Source organism: Plodia interpunctella, chromosome 17 (genome assembly GCF_027563975.2).
Source record: "Plodia interpunctella isolate USDA-ARS_2022_Savannah chromosome 17, ilPloInte3.2, whole genome shotgun sequence".
In the NCBI taxonomy this organism is placed as follows: Eukaryota; Metazoa; Arthropoda; class Insecta; order Lepidoptera; family Pyralidae; genus Plodia; species Plodia interpunctella.
Window position 1 is genome coordinate 7,280,389 of NC_071310.1, and position 18,410 is coordinate 7,298,798.

Sequence of the window (18,410 nt, forward strand, 5' to 3'; positions counted from 1 at the left end):
ATGACAAAACATCAACTTGTATCAATGGAACTCAACTTCACGGGTTTTCCTAAGGTTATTTCCACGCGAATGTTACGTTTTTTCATTCCAGGTCAACGTAGATACTAACTTCTAGACATACAGACGATAAGGATCATTTGCAAATAAGTGTAGCGTGTGAGGATAAGGACCAACCCTATACAATCATTAGCGTTGCATACATATATATATATATATTACTAGCTGCACCCTGGGGCATTGCTCCCGTGGGAATTTTGATATAAAAAGTAGCCTTTGTCTGTTACAGGTTATATTTTTACTCATATATCAATTTTCATAACAATCGGCCCAGTAGATTTTGCTTGAAAGAATAACGAACATGCGAAAATTTGTGAGGATGTACAAATTTTCGCATTTATATTAGTAGGATATGCAAAGTGCTAGCTTGAAATCGTCAAATGTTGACAAAAGTTCCGTTTTTAAAGAGAAGTGGTGGCCTGCAGGGATGACCTTCCTAAATGTTCTATACATTTAGGAAGGTCATCCCTGCAGGCCTACCATCCACTTTTACGCAACTATTCAAATGCAGCAATTTAGGAACCTTAAATGAATCGCATTCATACTAAAAATTAAGATACGAACGACGAATTGGTACGAATTTGCGATGCAGATAAGTTTTGGTCGCAAAATGGAAAGTCCCCTGGACTCCGAAACTGAAGGGTTACGGAAGATACAAGGAAAACTCTTAAATAACAAAGAGAGATAAATGCTTCTCGGTCATCAGTGTTTCGAATCCACAAAATAAATTGTATGTTAAAATAAATACGTCGTAAATAAGTCTGATTGCCTTTTGAAAAGCTTTTTAAAGGACCAATATTGTGAATAATTAAGCGAAAGCATTCATTATCTTATACAGTTTTCCACGCATCATTCATCTCGCAATGAAAAGAATAAATAATTAATGAAAATTGCCTTAACACCCGCATATTGATTACGTTCACCAATTTAAAGAGACAGTAGAAAATGTCACGGTCTCGAAATAAAAACACTGAAATCAATATATCGATAAATATTTAAAAAATAAATAAATATGTACAAATCACATAGATTGATTGAGCCTCAAAGTAAGTTCGAGACTTGTGTTATAGGATACTTACTCAACGATACTATATTCTATAACATATACATATATAGATAAACATCCAAGACTCAGGTCGATCTGAAAAATATCATTTTCCCGGAACCTCCAGTGTAGCATGGTCCGGCATGGTTACAATTAGGAACACAGAGGAAGTCGATATGCTTACAAATAGTAAAAGAAAGTCCTCTACGGCGTCTGTCTGTTGGTTCGCGATAAACATAAATACTTGTACGGATTTTCACTAATAGTGTGATTTCTGAGGATGGTTGCATGAGGTATTTATTCGTTTTTAACTGATCGAAGCCGAGACGGGCCACAAAGCTCTTTAAATTCGAAATTTGTGATGGGAACATGAATTAAAACAAGCATCCTGCTTTTTGCAGCAAATAATAAAAATATATATTAAATGAAAAGGGATGTAAACGGGAAGGGCATTGAACTATTAGCAATGTCACGTCACTGTGTACAGGTTCGCGATTATTTAATTAATGTTTATTAAGTAGTATTTAATTATTTTTCAATTTCTAGGAGTGTATTCAAAAATACTCCTCCGCCCCTTCCTTCAATGTGTGACAAAAAATGTGTCATGCATATTTTAAACATTTTATTTACTGAAAGAAAATATCTGACAAAAAAAAAATTCAACTTAGGATAAACTGTAGCATAATAACGAAAATATTTATCGGTTGTTTTTCTTTATTTTTGTTAATTTGCAACTTTTCAGAATGCACTCTGATAAAGAGAAACATGTTTTTAATCGTAATGAAATAAAATATTGAAATACGTTGTGTTTTTGTTTATTTCAGCTGCGTTGTTTTTGGTAAATATATTATTATTTAATTTATATCACGTTCTTCTACAAATAGACATTCATGCTGATAAAATAACTCTTTCGTTGGTATATATGTGCAGCCAAAGGATAGTCGAAATAAAACGGTAAGTGAGATGTCTGTACATAGGATTTATTAAATAAAAAGAATCATGATAGGTATTTATGGTTATAACAATATGTCCTCTTATAATTATTTTATGGTCTACGAGTATGTTTGACGGCCTCGGTGGCGCAGTGGTAAAGTGCTTGCCTCTGAACCGAGAGGTCCCGGGTTCGATCCCCGGTCGGGTCATGATGGAAAATGATCTTTTTCTGATTGGCCCGGATGTTGGACGTTTATCTATATATGTATTTGTTATAAAATATAGTATCGTTGAGTTAGTATCCCATAACACAAGTCTCGAACTTACTTTGGGGCTAGCTCAATCTGTGTGGTTTTTCCTAATATATATTTCTGTGGAAGGTTTAATATAATTTAATGTCTTGGCTTGGTTGTAGGTCTTGTTTTGGCTTCTATTAGTATTAACTAATAGAAGCCAAAACAAGACCTTGAACAACAAAAATTTTTGTTGTTTGTTTGTTTATGCGTCTGGCGCAAGGTCCAAATTACTTCTGGTATAGGTTTCATATCAACAGTAATGAGTTATGTGCAAATGCACGATAGAAACGCGGGCGAATCCGCGGCCAAAAATACAGGTAAATATAGCAGGCATGACGCTCACCTTAAGGTGGGTAGTCACCGCAGGTTATAGATCCCTGCAACTCCAGGTGTGGCACGCGGGATGCCGACTTTGTGGCGTTTTGAATCTGTCCACAGTACCTTGTGATTACACTGGTTGTCTCAACCTTCGAACCGGGATACTAAGCGGCTGAAACAGATGAAAATATGATACCCATGCAGACAAACTTTGTATCAAGGTTATAATAATGGGTAGTGTATTACAAAAATTGCATGATATCAAAGTTCTTTTATGAGAAATAAAATATTAAATATCCTTAACCTGAATTAAATTCACCCCACGTAGTTTGAGTGACAAATCTAAATGACCGAACCTTAGAGTAATGTTTAGCGATAGAGCTCGAGCGAATTCATGACAATAAAGATATTGAATTGACAATAATTAAAGAGAGAAAGAGAGGGAGAGGTAATTACTAAGACGATACGATAAAAACTATTAGCAAAATAAATAGCAAATTGTCGTATCAAAAAGTAGTAAACATTCAATTGAAATATAATACGAAAAAATAATCTTTGAGTCACTTATCGAAAGTATGAAATACAGAACCAGCATAGATCAACAAAAATATAAAAAACAGTACTTAATGACACCGAAATATATGTTTAAATACATTTGTTTTGTGTTAAAACCGTCGATAATTTAAGAATATGCAAAAAAATTGTTTTATTATGTGACTGCATAATGTTTAACTTATTTGAAACAAAAACATGGCCATTGTACAAATTTAGTTTCTACGCGCGTTCTACAATGAAACACTCTTCGAATTTTAGAATTAAAATTCCCTATACGAAGCCTTTACCTATTGTCTACACAAAATAGCCTTTAATTATGTGGGCGTCTAGCTCTTTCAAATTAAGCACAAGTGTTAAGCGAAACGTTAATTTATTTATCATGGCTATAACAAGTATTAATATAACTATATCGACTAATTTGAAGGAATTTTGTAAAGTTTTTATTACATTTTTTGTAATTTTAGTCAGAGTATTATGGAAGCGTTTAATTAATAGTTTTACCAATGAGCGAAGATCAGAATTACCACTTCGTAAGGGATTTTTGCCTCCCTACAAATTGGCGAAAAAAAGTTTATATATATATATTTTTTATATTCAGTAGATTGTACGTCTGTAGGTACTGTAATAAAATATAAAAACCTATTTTACCTACTTATATTCACAAAAAATGCTGATGGCAGCGTTCGTTTACATGTTGGTCTTCAAGGAGAATTATTGACTTAATGATAATCGTAGTGCGAATTTTGACATCCTTCTCAAGATACACACATTCTATTCCGTATCGTGATTTTGATTTCTATTTTCCTTTTAGTTCTATATTTTCTGTTGGGATGTATATTTAATTCTTAATAATTCTAAATATATAATTTACAAATATTTATAATATCTTTTTGTTCTCTTTATTGTGTGCTCCCCTTTTTTTATCCATTTCTCTATTAGGTCATGGGATAAGTTCGTCATTACTTTTAAGTTACTTCAGTAATTTCTGTACTTTTTTGTATTTTATTACGTGGAATTAAATTATTTCAAATAAACAAACAAAATGTTCTTATGACTTGGACCACTACCCACGCATCAGCGGTAAACACGTCCGTTTAAACGCGGCACAATACCATATTTCTGTGCGGGGTGCTCAAACAAAATTAATGTGCGCACGCACATAGAATGCTAATTGGCGGACATTATGTTGGTGACTGTATTTTTTATGATAAACGGGTTTAATTGACCCATTTTGATTACGCTTAGCTAATTGTTTGAGTAATCTTTTTAAACATTTTATAATTTACTATCTGTTGCACGCGGCTTCTCCTGTGGCAAAAAGTAACATATCTCTCTCCAACACTTCAATGCTTCCACAAAATAGCGCTTTATAAAGTAGACGGCGTTGCAATGCATAAAACGTAAATATAGTTTTTTAAATATTTAGGCGGAGCAGCTTGTAAATACATAAATGACATGAAGCCGGGCCAATTGGTCAGTATAATAATAAATCTTAATAAGACTTATGATCACGGAAAAATTCGGTATACATTGCTGGTTTTTCATTGCCGTATAGCCAACAATGTATACCACTTTTGAACATTTCGCACTCATAGTAACTGCGCAATGTTCACGCATTCGCGTCGGCATGTGTCTGAGTTAGGCGACAGTGTGGAGCTGGCATAAAACGTCTCTCTTTTTCGTCTCTTTTTTGAATTGTCCTGTAGATGAATATCCACTGGTCAATGAATCATAGGAGAACCCGGTTGCGGAATCAGACAAATAAGAAAAGTTGATTAGGTTTCGCCTCGACAAGAAGAGTTTTATTACTCAATTTTCGAGTCATCCCCAATGTACTTATGCAGTGCAATTTCAAGTTTATTCTTTGTTGTTATTCTTGAGTTCCGCGTCGGAATAGTTTTGATTGGGTTCTTAACGCCGCCTAGTTCTGCGGCGAAGTTAATTTAATAAAATCGCAACCGGCAGAATTCCCGCATAAATCTCACAAGTCACCACTGGCTCTAAGTCTATGATATTAGAAAATAAGGATATTACTTTACGGTGAAGTTTTTATGCCCAGCAGTGTGGAACGTAAATTGTTTTCTCTAATGTCTTCAACGCGAATCTGTCTTAGAGTGGGTTGCACCGTCAACTTTAACGTGCGCAGAAAAACGCAAAGTACCTACGCCTAAAATTTGTATAAACGTCAGCGGCGCGCCGGTTAAAATCAACGTGAATTTTGACCGTGCAAGTATTTCGCTCAGATAGTTGTCAAAATAATAAAAATCATCTGACCATCTCATTCTTGACCTTTTTTATTTCTGTTAGCAGTTGGAATCCACCTCTCAAATATACAAGACTAGCTGCGCCGCAGGGCTTCGCTCCCGTAGGAATTTCGGGATAAAATGTACCCTATGTATTCCAGGTTATATTCTACGCGTGTACCAAATTTCGTAAGAATCCATCGAGCAGATTTTGTGTAAGAGAGTAACAAACAAATTTCCGTATTTATTGTATTTTGTAGGATATAAAAATCGCTCCAGCCACGATGAATGACCATACAAGATACTCGTTGAGTGTTGTCCCCTTTATTTAATTAAAACTGCGACTAAAGTTAAATAAAATATCCAATATTTCCATATAATTCGAACATCTCTGTACATTGCATTGCCTAGGAAAGTTGGCTAATCCACGCCTCACACATAAGTCACGACAACGGAGACGTAATTTATATGCATAGTTACCAATATCTCAGAAACTACTGCTGAACATATCGAACTTCAAGAAAATCTTACAAATTAAATCAAATCAAATCATTTTTATTTGCTTAAATAGGGTAGGTTAATACAATATCCACATAGTGGTTTAGAACAAGCCTATTTAGCCGTTGTCAACAGCATGCAAATGTTAATAATGGCATATTTAAAAAAACTATAAAATGACATCAGATTAAATTAAGATAAAATGTCACTTACAATATACATGTATGTTAATCAATGTAAATTACCTGTTATTCTCATAAAAATGTTGAGGTGAGATATTATATTTTTTCACTATCGCCCTTACAATGTATAATATTGACAAAACGACAGACAAAACAGACATATTTAAGCAGTCTGGCTTTATTTTCACTTTATGTGTATGACATGACTTAATTTTATTTATCCATCGTTAAAAAGTAAAATTCCCAATCTGTTTGCTATGCTTTGCGTATGGTTTTGAAGATCTATAATACGTAATAAAATTTATAGATATATTATATACTTTTTTAAATTTAAAATATTGCATAAATCATCTCCGATGTTATGTAGGTATTTTTTTTATTGTAATAAAGATTATTCACACACTAACTTTTACCCGCGGCTTCGCCCGCATATATTTTCCATGGGAACAGTTATTTTTCTATGCTATATATTCTTCTCCATACTTCTAACTACGCATGTACGCAAAATTTCAAGAAAATTGGTTGAGTAGATGGAGCTTGAAGAGGTAACAAACAAAATTACTTTCTCAATTATATATGATTTGATAAGTCAAATTGGTGTAGTCAGGGTTTTAACATTATAAATTCCAAAGATGATAAATTTATCGCAACAGCTGCGCAAATTTTTGTGAAATTTAATTCAAAACATATTGTATTAATACTATATTAATTGTGAACCTAAAATAGTAAGTCAAAAAAACAACCACGAGAGTGTACTATCATCTCATAATGCGATCCAGTACAGGGACCTAAACTGATCTGCATCGCTAATTCGTTTCAAGTGAATTTTTATACTAATGCGATTCATTTTAGATTCCTAAATAGAACTGCGCTCTGTAAAAGTTGTAGTATAAAAAAAAACAGTATTTATTATCTGTTTACGATACCCGGTACACGAGCGGCCATTTAAAAAGTAAAACTGTCAGAATAGTTGTTTCTTAAGTTTCATACTTTAGTGAACATCTCGTTCCTCGTTCCCCTAGTTTTAGAAGTTTTGACGTTTATTTACAGTGCAACGTGTTGTATGAAAATTATTATTCTTGTTTTTTTTTTTCTTTTTTCAAAAATCAACCCACTAATGGGAGTGAAAGTTATAAGTGGATTGATTTTTTAATAACTCAGTCACTCTCCAATGGATTAAAGGTCACAACAATTCACTGGGCAACGAGGCAGCAGACGAGTTTTCGAGGAGGGGTCTAGCTGCACCCCTGTGGGTCCGCTGCCGATGGCTCCGATCCCTTTCGCACAGGTTCGTTCCTGGATCCGCTCACGTATGCGAAGAACAAATACAATCATGTTAGACCCTTGAGACTTGTCGACCAGTCAGTGAAGCACTACCTGACTGGGACAATCGCTACTCAAGACGTCTGATATCACTACCAAGAAATTATCTACGTACCATGGTTGGAATAATTACTGGTCATTCTGCACTAAACAAACAACTTTACACCCTAGGTCTTACAGACAGCCCATGCATGGAGGCTGAGGAAACTGCAAGCCACCTCCTCTTGGAGTGTCATGGCGTCGCATAAAAAAGAGAAGAGTTTCTGGGATTTCCAGGGACCACAAGCGAAGCCATCGTACACTATCTGCGGTGCTCCGCTTCTTGAAGGAGCTGGGCTGGCTGGAATAGCTCAGAATCCGCACGCAGAAAGGGCCCAGACAAGAAGCCCAACTACGGAAAATTGTCCGCGAGGGAAGTAAGAAGTAAGTTGGGGTGTGAAAGTTTGTATGAAAATCATTCCTGTTCCGCTTTCGCAGATATTTACGCGTGCGAAGCCGCGGCAAAAAGCCAGTTTTAAATAAAAAATCAAAATACATATTAAATCACGACACTACATTTGTATGGGGGTCGTTTGTCTCTTAAATGTCTGGAAGGGATGACTTATGAATGCACGTAGCGTACCCCAAATTACAGATTAGGGGAGCACCCTATGCTAATTGCTAAGGGATGAATGAAATTAGAAACAGGTAGTATTAGGCCTTTGAAATGTTTGTTTGTATGTTAATATTTAAATGAAAGGGACATTTTAGGTCGGATCTGCACTTATGGGATTTTTTACGTGAACGACAAAATAAGACAAATGTACATTTGCAACAAATGGTTTGCTATGCTAAGTTTATTGATATTACAATGAGGTTAAGATGAAATTCTAAATTTTGTGACGCTGCCTCGGAGTACAGCCTACATCACATGAAGCTGCCAGAAATTCGTTGTAAATTATTACAACCGCATATATTCTGCAAAAAAGGGTAGACCCGCAGACTTACTACTCGTATCAGCTTTTACGGAACGAATCCAGTACAACTCAGTTCAATTTAGGAACCTAAACTCAATCGCATTTATAATAAAAATTAATTTAATGGTTCGAATTTGCGATACAGATCAGTTTAGGTCGCAAAGTGGATCGCGTTAAGAGGTGACGGTAGCTCCCTGTACCCGGCATTGTGTTGATGCTCACTAAAAATTATAATGATGTTTCCTCGCAGAGATCTTGCAGGGTAACTATTGTGTGGTCGGCTGTACTCTTTATGAAACTGCTTTTGAGCAAATTTAGCTTGAGTTTACTTGTATTTTCCCGCTTAGAAGATATGTATGTATACATCAGTTTTGTTGTCTTAAATCAACACGATTTTTAAAAGAAATAAAAAACAAAATCATTTCCCTATGAGTGTGCATATTCTATGTACATACATAGAATATGCACACTCATAGGGATCATCAGCTAGCCGTTATACATATAACGGCTAGCTGTTTTTTCTTCCGTGCAGATTGTAAAAGTCAATCAGGATTTACAGGTTACAGCCCAAAGATTCTTTGCATAATCTTTGGGCTGTAACCTGTCACTAATAACCTCATTTCCAATAATAAGAAAAACTTATTTTCCAGAGATACACTTTTCCCGTAAAGACACTTTGAAAAAACTACGCAATTTTAATTAACCCTACAAGTTTCGGCATACATTGGGTGTTTTTCATTACGTTAAATAAAAATAGTCATACAAACAACGCAATGCTCATAAATTCACGTTGGCATCTGTCCGAGTTCGGCGATACAGCACTTTTCGGTGCTATCGGACATAAAATTAAATGATTCTTCAGCAAGTGGCCTTCGAGTTTCAACTATTGAATAAGTCTGCCCCATTAAAGGTAAAAATGTGATATTGTGTCTGTATCTACGCATGTGTGAGTCGAAAACCCAAAATAATAGCCCTTTGTTCTAATTGCAGTTTCGAGGGTTTGGATCCGGCCCTGTAATGGCCCGCATGTGTTTTGTTTATTTATATTTACACTGTCCTTAATACGAACCTGCTTTGTTTGAAAATATGTGTTGTCTTACATGTAGGATTGTGTGCGAAGTCAAGCGATATTAGTCCTTACCTATCTTATTTTAATGGCTATTTGTGTAAGACATAACATAACTAAATATAATAAAGGATTTGAATATTTTATTTATTTATTTATAAAAACAATCATACATGTAAATTTTAAACATTTGTTGCAACAATTGTTTAAAATTTACAATAATGTTGTAGTTCTAAGAATCATTGAGATTTTTGACGAAGGTCAACAGCGTACACTATTAATCTCATTAAAAGCAGAAATTGCAATGTAAAATGTAACGAATACATGTCTTCATACAATAATTTAAGCTTTAGAAGACCTAAGAAAATCCTAACTAATATTATAAATGCGAAAGTAAGTTTGTTTGTTACCTTTTCACGCTTTATCTACTCGACTCAAGAAATTGCTTCTTGACATACAAATATAAGTAGTGTGAAGTACGGAGAACGACATAGGGTTCTTCAACCCGAAAAAAATACTGCTCCCGTGGGAAATTCACGCAGGTGGAGCCACGGGCGAACGCTAGTTACTAATAGCATTGGAATTTGTCACACTCGCCTTGTTTTATTATATCTTTACAAAAGATCGAAACTATAGTCGACATCTCCCATCGATAATTTCACGAGAGGACGTGTGTGTGTCCCGTAATTTAATTATAACATAGTACCTACTTTTAATATAATAAAATCATACAAAATTACTTTAAGAGCAAAGCTATGTTGATGGTTGAAAAGAGTTTGTACACGTACCTGAGAATTTTACCTCCGTTTTTTTATTACATCGTAAACCGAGGGGCAGATTAAATTAACACTCTTTTATATTCTACGTTACATTTTACGAAATTACCATTTATTAACCTCTTACGATAAACGAGGGGTGTTAAATTTCACTTGACTATGCTTACTAAAATTATATTATACTAACATACAATTTCGAAATTACACGTTTCACTTAACTTGAAGTTTGTGGGAGTTTAAATTTTGGTGGATATCTTACTAGGCGATATTAGGCGGCCAGTCGTAAAATCATAGGTAAATTTGAAAAAAATTAAGGTTTATGGTGGCCTAGTATAAGGTAATATGGTGTCGGAAAGCAGGCGGCGAGATGGCTAGTTGACATCATCAAAGTCGCAGCTTATTGCTAAGCATTTTTGAATACAGCTCAAAACATTAACTTGAGTCTAGTCTGTCAAACTATTCTGAAATAAATTAAGCACGGTCAATCTTAATCGCTGGGAAACCATTTACATTCTATTTAACAGAAAACGATCCTTTAAGGTATTTAAGGGTAAGTTCTGAACGCCGCCGCAGACCGCAGAAGTAACTTCACTTTACTATTATGTATGTAGGTACTATTATGAAGGTTGTAGTAATGTCAACCAATAAAAAGAAAATAGGTACGTGATAAATACCGTATTTTAATAAACCTCCGAAATTAATATTTTAACTTAGGTTTAGTCAAAGATAATCACGATAAACCTATATATATAACCATCAAAGACCAAAGACCGGGTGCATCTAGGTCTGGAAGAAAAAATTAAGGCTAAACCTGGGTCTAGCCGAATATAAGCTGGCTATACCTAGGTTTAGCTGACTAAGACCCGTTGAAACTAGGTCTAGCCGGCTAAACCCTAGAATAGCTGTAACATATACACATTTTTTTACGTTTAAAGTTTCCGTTTCATTTCGAAAAATAGGTGATTACGGGTGCAAAAAAATTACCTAGCCAGGTCCCATATTTAGGATAAATGGTTTTTCACATATTTTCATAGAAAAAATTAACAAAAATACCGAGCGGTGGACTGTCGCTAAAGAAATTTTGTTATGATCCACGGAACTGTACATTTATGAACAAATTGAAGCAGCGTCGATCAGAAAACAATATCTGTAAAGACATTCGATGAAATTGAATTTCCTTTACGAAATTGCTGTTTACAGCTTGTTTATTTCTTCCTTCTTTATTTAGTCGTTCAACAGTAACCAGGGCACCTTTGTCTTGCACTTTACTTTCTCACTGAACTTCTATTGGACTGGATATTTTTTTAAATGTATTATTTTTTAACACTTGTGTTCAATTTAAAAAAAATATATTTTTTTTGTATGTACGCGATAACTTTCGAACCGTTTTGGTCTGACTTTGATTAAATTTAAAATGTATGTAGGATCTGTCAATAGAATTTTTAAGCTCGCCGGGCAACAAAATCGGTTAAGTCGTTTTTTAAATATTCATAATTTTGTTAAAATTTGTTGTGTTTGCAAGGTCTAAGTTCGCGGCGAACAACTAGTAAACTGGCATTGGTATACACATTAATCACAAAAAATTATGATGTCGGAAGTAACTATTCATTGCTGACGAAATCGCGGGTAAACAGCTATAGTCCTATATATTTTAGTATACAGTTAAAAATAGCTTCAAAACATTCGCCCGACTCACTTAAGAGTTCGAAGTGAACAGAAATAGAATAAAATTGTTCGATGTGGGCACAACCTCACAATCCCACGTTGGAATTAATCAATGTTTACCCAGAACGACGTTCGATCACACTTTTCCATTACGTACTTTTTACTGTAGTGTTGAATGAACCATTCAATGTAAGTCACATAGTTTTGACCTATCTGCAGTGTAGTCCGAGGGCTAGTGTGTTTTCGCTGCATTATTTACATATATTTATGTATATGTTCATAGAATATAGTATCGTTGAGTTAGTTATCCTATAACACACTTGTGTCAGCGAACACAGATACTTGAGGGACAAATCACACAGATTGAGTGTGATTTGTTAACTTTTGAACTTAATCTGTGTGGTTTGTCCCTATATATTTATATATAATACATATACAGGATGACTTTTTATATATTGGCAATATTACGTCTACATGGTCAGTCCATTAATTTGAACAACTTTTTGTATGGGAACAACTCCGAAATCGCATAAGAAATCAGTTGTTCCATGTACAAAAACAAATAACTAACTTGAGGAAAATGTATGGATCAGTTGGTTTATTTTTTTAATGTTTTGTTGCTTCCATACTAAGAGTTGTTCAGTATCATGGGCCCAGGACAATGCAAAGTAGAGAAGAAAAGTAAGAAGACGGACCTTGGGCTCCGACGCTTAATGACTGTAGAAGTAACAGGGCAAGCATTCGCATGAGAGATCGTGCACCAAACAATGTCAGGAAAACCGCCTGAGAAACTCCAACACAAGAAAAAAGACGTCAAAAGTGAGTATGCTGGCTCCTAAACTAATAGTGACTGAATCGCGAAGTGGCATCTACACAAACACATTTCATGCGCATCGACAACGATAACTCTTATTGAAAAGCGATAAGAGTCTAAAATATATTTTCTCATACGCAATGATAAATTTGCGTAAACTTGACTGTGAATTTCACGTTGACTTATATTGATTCTTATGCGCATAGTTTTAAAGGTTGATATGTGTTTTTTGGTAGTCATTTTTATATTGGTTAAGTGCCGATGGCGAAGCTCTAGGGAGTGCTTGAGATCGATCGTTGTTTCGTCGATTCGATTCTAGATAAAATATCGGAGATGTTTCAATGTATGCGGAGTGCCAATATTGAGATAGTTTTCGGGAATCGGATTTGAACGTAAACTATAAATATTTTGCTCGTGGCTCTGAGTCGTTTCTATAAATATTTTTAGAATATTTTAAAATTTTTAATACACAACAAAGATTTGATAGAGTAGTGATTTGAGAGCGTTTCGACCTCTGCGGCCGCGCTGTCATTACGATCCGTCAACTTTCTTATGGAAGGAATAATTTCCAAAATCAATCATTCATAAAATTTACATTACCACAGTACAGAGTAATTATTTTAAAGTGAAACTAATTCTTGTCTTTGTTATACATTTTACAACACATGATTAACATCAACAACATCGAAACAAAACGGTTGTCCGTACATTTAGCTAGGAAGCTCAGACAACTCGTGGGGAGAAAAAACCACACGTCACGTAGAAAACCCATTATTTGATTAAATGATTTATATCTTGGCTTTCTACACAGGTTGTAAAGTTTTCCGTGTACTAAATTTAATCGAAATCAGTTTAGTACATTTTGCGTGATTGATTGACAACTATCGACATACACATCCAATATTTTACATTGAATATTTTGAAATAAAATACAGAAAAACAAATAATCTTAATCGTTTGGTAATTTTGGGAATATAATTATGTATTTAGGTACTTTTGCTCGGGTGAATTTCTCTTGTCAACATATTGAAATCTCAGATATATTCATTACATGGGTGCTTTACATATTACATACCCGTTTTCGCATAAGAATCCTAATAATCGTCACCGAAATAGTCCCATGTAACCGCTGGGCACTTAGTTTTACTGCGTCTATTAAATTTTACGCCAAAACGTGACTCCGAAGGGGGACGTACGTTAATATTGTCTTTTGTAGTGTTATCGTTTAGAAGGGGACCGAAGGTAATAACATTTATTATAGGGATACAAAGGACCAGATATCATAGTGTTGTTTTACATATCTAATAGTTTGTAAGATATAATGTACAGTATACAGGACATTAAAATAGCCAAATTCATTGTGAATTCCACACAATTAACGCGACGTGTAACATGCAGAGTAACTTGATTCGCGACCGCTGACCGTTGCGTCAACTTGTGAACGAGTCAGCTTGATCCACATTTTGTTTGGTTATATCTGTTTGCTGAATATCTGTGTGTAGTTTTTGGGTTTCTCCCGAACAGACAGACAGATATACGCGGCAGAGGACTTTGCTAAGGATTTAGGCCAGGTTTCTTTAATCAAACTTGGTCAAGAACAGGCAAACAGGGAAAAACTATAGTGTTTCTCATTAAAAATAACGAGGTGCAAAGTAGCAAAAGTTTTAATCAGATGACTTAATACGCAGTAAAATTTCCGAGCGCTAACCGTTTTATGCATTAAATGTAATTTATTTGTATACTAGCTAAGGCCCACGGCTTCATCCGGGGCGAAAATGTAATTCGTAAGAGTAAAAACTCTCCAGCTCAATAATCTTCACGCCAAAAATTATAGCGATGTGGTGGAGGAACCAGAGCGATGACGGCACGACGTTACAATATAACCTGAATACATTGCTCCGTTTTGATGTAAAAGAAAATCAAGTGGAAATAACAAGCGTCTAGGTATTGCAAACTTTTTCTCTATACAGTCGTATTCCTCATGGCTGAGGGTCGTGGTCATTAAGTGATATGACACACACAACGACTTCCATGGCGTGGTATGACATTTATTTATAGTAATATTATAAATTCGAAAGTCTGTTTCGCTTTCACGGCTAAATCGCTGGACCGATTGTAATGAAATTTTGTATGCATATAGTTTAAGAACCCCGTTCAAGGATAGGCTACTTTTGTTCAAAAATTAACCCCCAAACGGGGGTTGAAAGTTTGTATGAAAATCATATCTGTCCCGCTTTCACGGAGAAAATCACGCGGACGAAGCCGCATAAAAGCTAGTATAGGTATAAATTACATTCAAAAGTGAGACTACAATTTTAACTAGACATCTGCCAATATACCAAGTTTCCTCTCTAGCGTGACTCACGCCCGCATGAAAGGCCATCTGTTCACAGTACGTGACACTTCAATAACACTACGTCGATGTGGGCAGACACTGAAATATGAATTTGTGTGTGCATAGCCTTATCTGATCTATCTTGACTTAATAGTGGCTATATTATTACTAACTTTTCAACATTATTTTCCTGTCTATTTAATTTCAGTAAGTTCCCGATTGCGTTTGGGTCTGTGACGTCACGAAGCCCAGGGTCAGCGCAGAAAAATGACATTTAAGTTTTAAAATAGGCCGCCTGCCTGACCTGACTCCTTGAAATTACTATTATATTTAGGAAATAAATGGAGAATAGTGTTTGTGAAATGTATAACTTATATTTTAGAAGGTATTATGACGTATTACTAAAACTAACCTCACTAGTTCCACTAGAAGCACGTTCCGTAATCTCGCATCACCAGACGTGTGATGTAAAATAAGTATGTGCTAAAATATTGAGTTCAAATTTAAAACAGAAATATCATAAGAATAAATTATCTAGTTCCAAAGAGTACTAACGTATATACTAGTTACTCTACGTAAGTTAGTAATCTCGATCGCTCTCAATCAGTCACCCATCAGTGATCCTCTCATCTTAGCTTTTAATGGAAGAAGCCATAGGACGTTGGAGCCCAGAGTCCGCTTTCCTACTTTACTTCACACAATCTTTGGCATCGTTTATTGTCAGACTGGCATACATGATTATCATCCTTGACGACATCGAGCCGGCACATCTTGGATTTTCTTGGGTTTGCCCCTTCCATCAGAGCCTAGCTGAAGCGGTATAACCAACCAAACTAAATTATTCTCCGGTTGTGCACAAATACCTAACATCATAATCAAGCATTTAACAATGTTGTTCTTATTGGTGGAGTAGCCTCAAAGCCTGACGCTTCATCCATCCTCTGTCATTGATTTTACCTCACTATGCAACACGATCCTAGTCTTTTCTTTAAACTACCTTACCCTTAGTGGCCTTCCTTTCCGTTTCCAATGTTCGACTTTTCGTTCAACCAAGAATTAAATTATCGTGTCGTATAAGGTGACCAAACATGTTTACTCGTCTATAATGCCTGACCTAACGATCATTATCTATAATTTATAAGAGTTTTTATAATCGGTCAAGTAATCGAGCAACTTAGGATTTATTAACCTTCTTATTTTTTAAAGTAAATTACTTTTACGTAGGTATAGACAGAAGTGGCAGTAGTGTAGTTAAAATCCAACTCAGAGCCATGCCCCATTACAAAGTCGTGCTTTGTTGCGACGACACAGCGCGCTTTTTTGTAAATTTCATGGCTCCATCGTTCGCCAAAACGATGATTTTGCCAACGTCAAGGTTGAGATTGACACGGAATATAATATGTTATAATGATATATGAAACACGGTTCTGTGTGTAACCTAAAATATAAGAGTATATAAATATATTATACATACATACGGATATAGGGGTGAGTAAATAAAACTTCTAAGAAGTTATTATTATTGTTTAAAAATTTTGCCAATATAATTATAAATGGGGAGAAAACTAATGTTAATTGAAATTGCATATATACAGGTCTTGGGACATAAGGAGATCAAGTCATATAGAGATAGAGAAAATTTTGAGCATTCAAAAAATATGTGATCAGGTCTATCTACCCTCGTTGTAGCTCTGTTGTTTTCTATAAGATTTGACACTGACGTGCGATTACGAATCTCTATGAGTGTGATAAATGTAAATGTGATAAAACCATTCTCATTCTTCGTCGAGTCGACTGTTCTAAATGCAATTTGCAACATTATATGTGTTGCTAGGTTGAATTTTTTTGGAACAGAATTCAGGCACGGCCAGTGCATTATTTGTACATTGTTTGTATCCTTCATAAGATCTTCTAAAGTGCACAATCTGGGCATGGACATTCAAGCAAGTGAGGCATTGTCTGAATCGGCTCTCCACACGAGCACTGCCTACTGTCCGCGAAGCCCACTGCACCTGCACCTGTGTCCTCGATTAAAACCAAAAGAATTATTACTAAATCCATAAAAAAGTTGACTTATAAATGTAAGAGATATATATTTAATTACTATGATGATTATACTCATATTATTATGATTGCCACAAAATCAATACTACGATTAGCAATAAGAAAAGTGCACCGCCAATTACTATTGTTTTATAAGAAAACCCAGGACCAGATTCGTCTTCGTCTTGATCTGAAATCAAATAATTTTGGCGCTGAGACGATTTCCAGAAATTAAAGTTAGAAGTATAAAATATAATTGTAATAATAAAATGTTAAGTAGTTATGAGTAATTAGTAGTTTTGTTTTTAGTCAAATAAAGGCTTTTTTATCTATTACCTAGCCCAGGGGTTTGGCGTTGAAACTGTGACAGATAGACCGATTTTTTAATATAAATATGGATATAGATTACCTAAACCCAAAATAGTAGCCCAGAAACCTTGACAGCAACAATATTTTCTACATAGAAACATCTCGGTGAAAACTCACTAGTTCAATAGTCACATGAATTATTAGCGGTATTTAGTCATGCTAAATGCCTAATGGCGAATGGAATAAACTCACTCGAGTGTTAGCGATTACAATCAATAGTACCGCGTACATATTTCATAAACTCTTTATCCACATTACAAAATCAAAGGTATAAATGGCTGGTCTTGTGATTGTTCTAAAAATATGTCAGGCGCGTCAGATGTCACGCAATTGTCACTTATGTTTCTTTTGTAGGACTAAAGAGCTGACTGCGAGAAAGTACGTGAAATTGTAGCTTGACGATCTTATATATAGGAAGGTGTCCCTAGATGGAAGCTATTCGATTGAACATCAACCTGGAATAAATTTTTTTTAAACTTAAATTTGATATTCAGTAGAGGTGCGCCACCTGGGTGAATGACGAGAAAGGTCTGTCAGAAAAGTAATCGGTGAAATAAAACATTGTTTTTTTTTTTTTAGATTGCGACCATATACTCCAACAAGGTCTACTATATTTTTTGACCAGTTAACGATAATATAATGAACCAGCTGCCCGCTGCTTCGCCCGTGTATTTTCCCACTGTGTCCTTCTCCGTACTTCAAACTGTATGTATGCAAAATTTCAAGAAGAATGGTTCTTAGAACGTGAAGAGGTAACAAACATACTTACTTTCGCATTTATAATATTAGCTAGGATATTAGTTATTATTAAGGAAAATAGCTAGTGGTACAGTAACTCAGACCCTATTTAATTCTACTTCATAAAAATGTTTACCCTCAGAGACCAGGGGGAAATTTTATAAATAACAAACTCACCCGATAGATTATGCCGGCAGC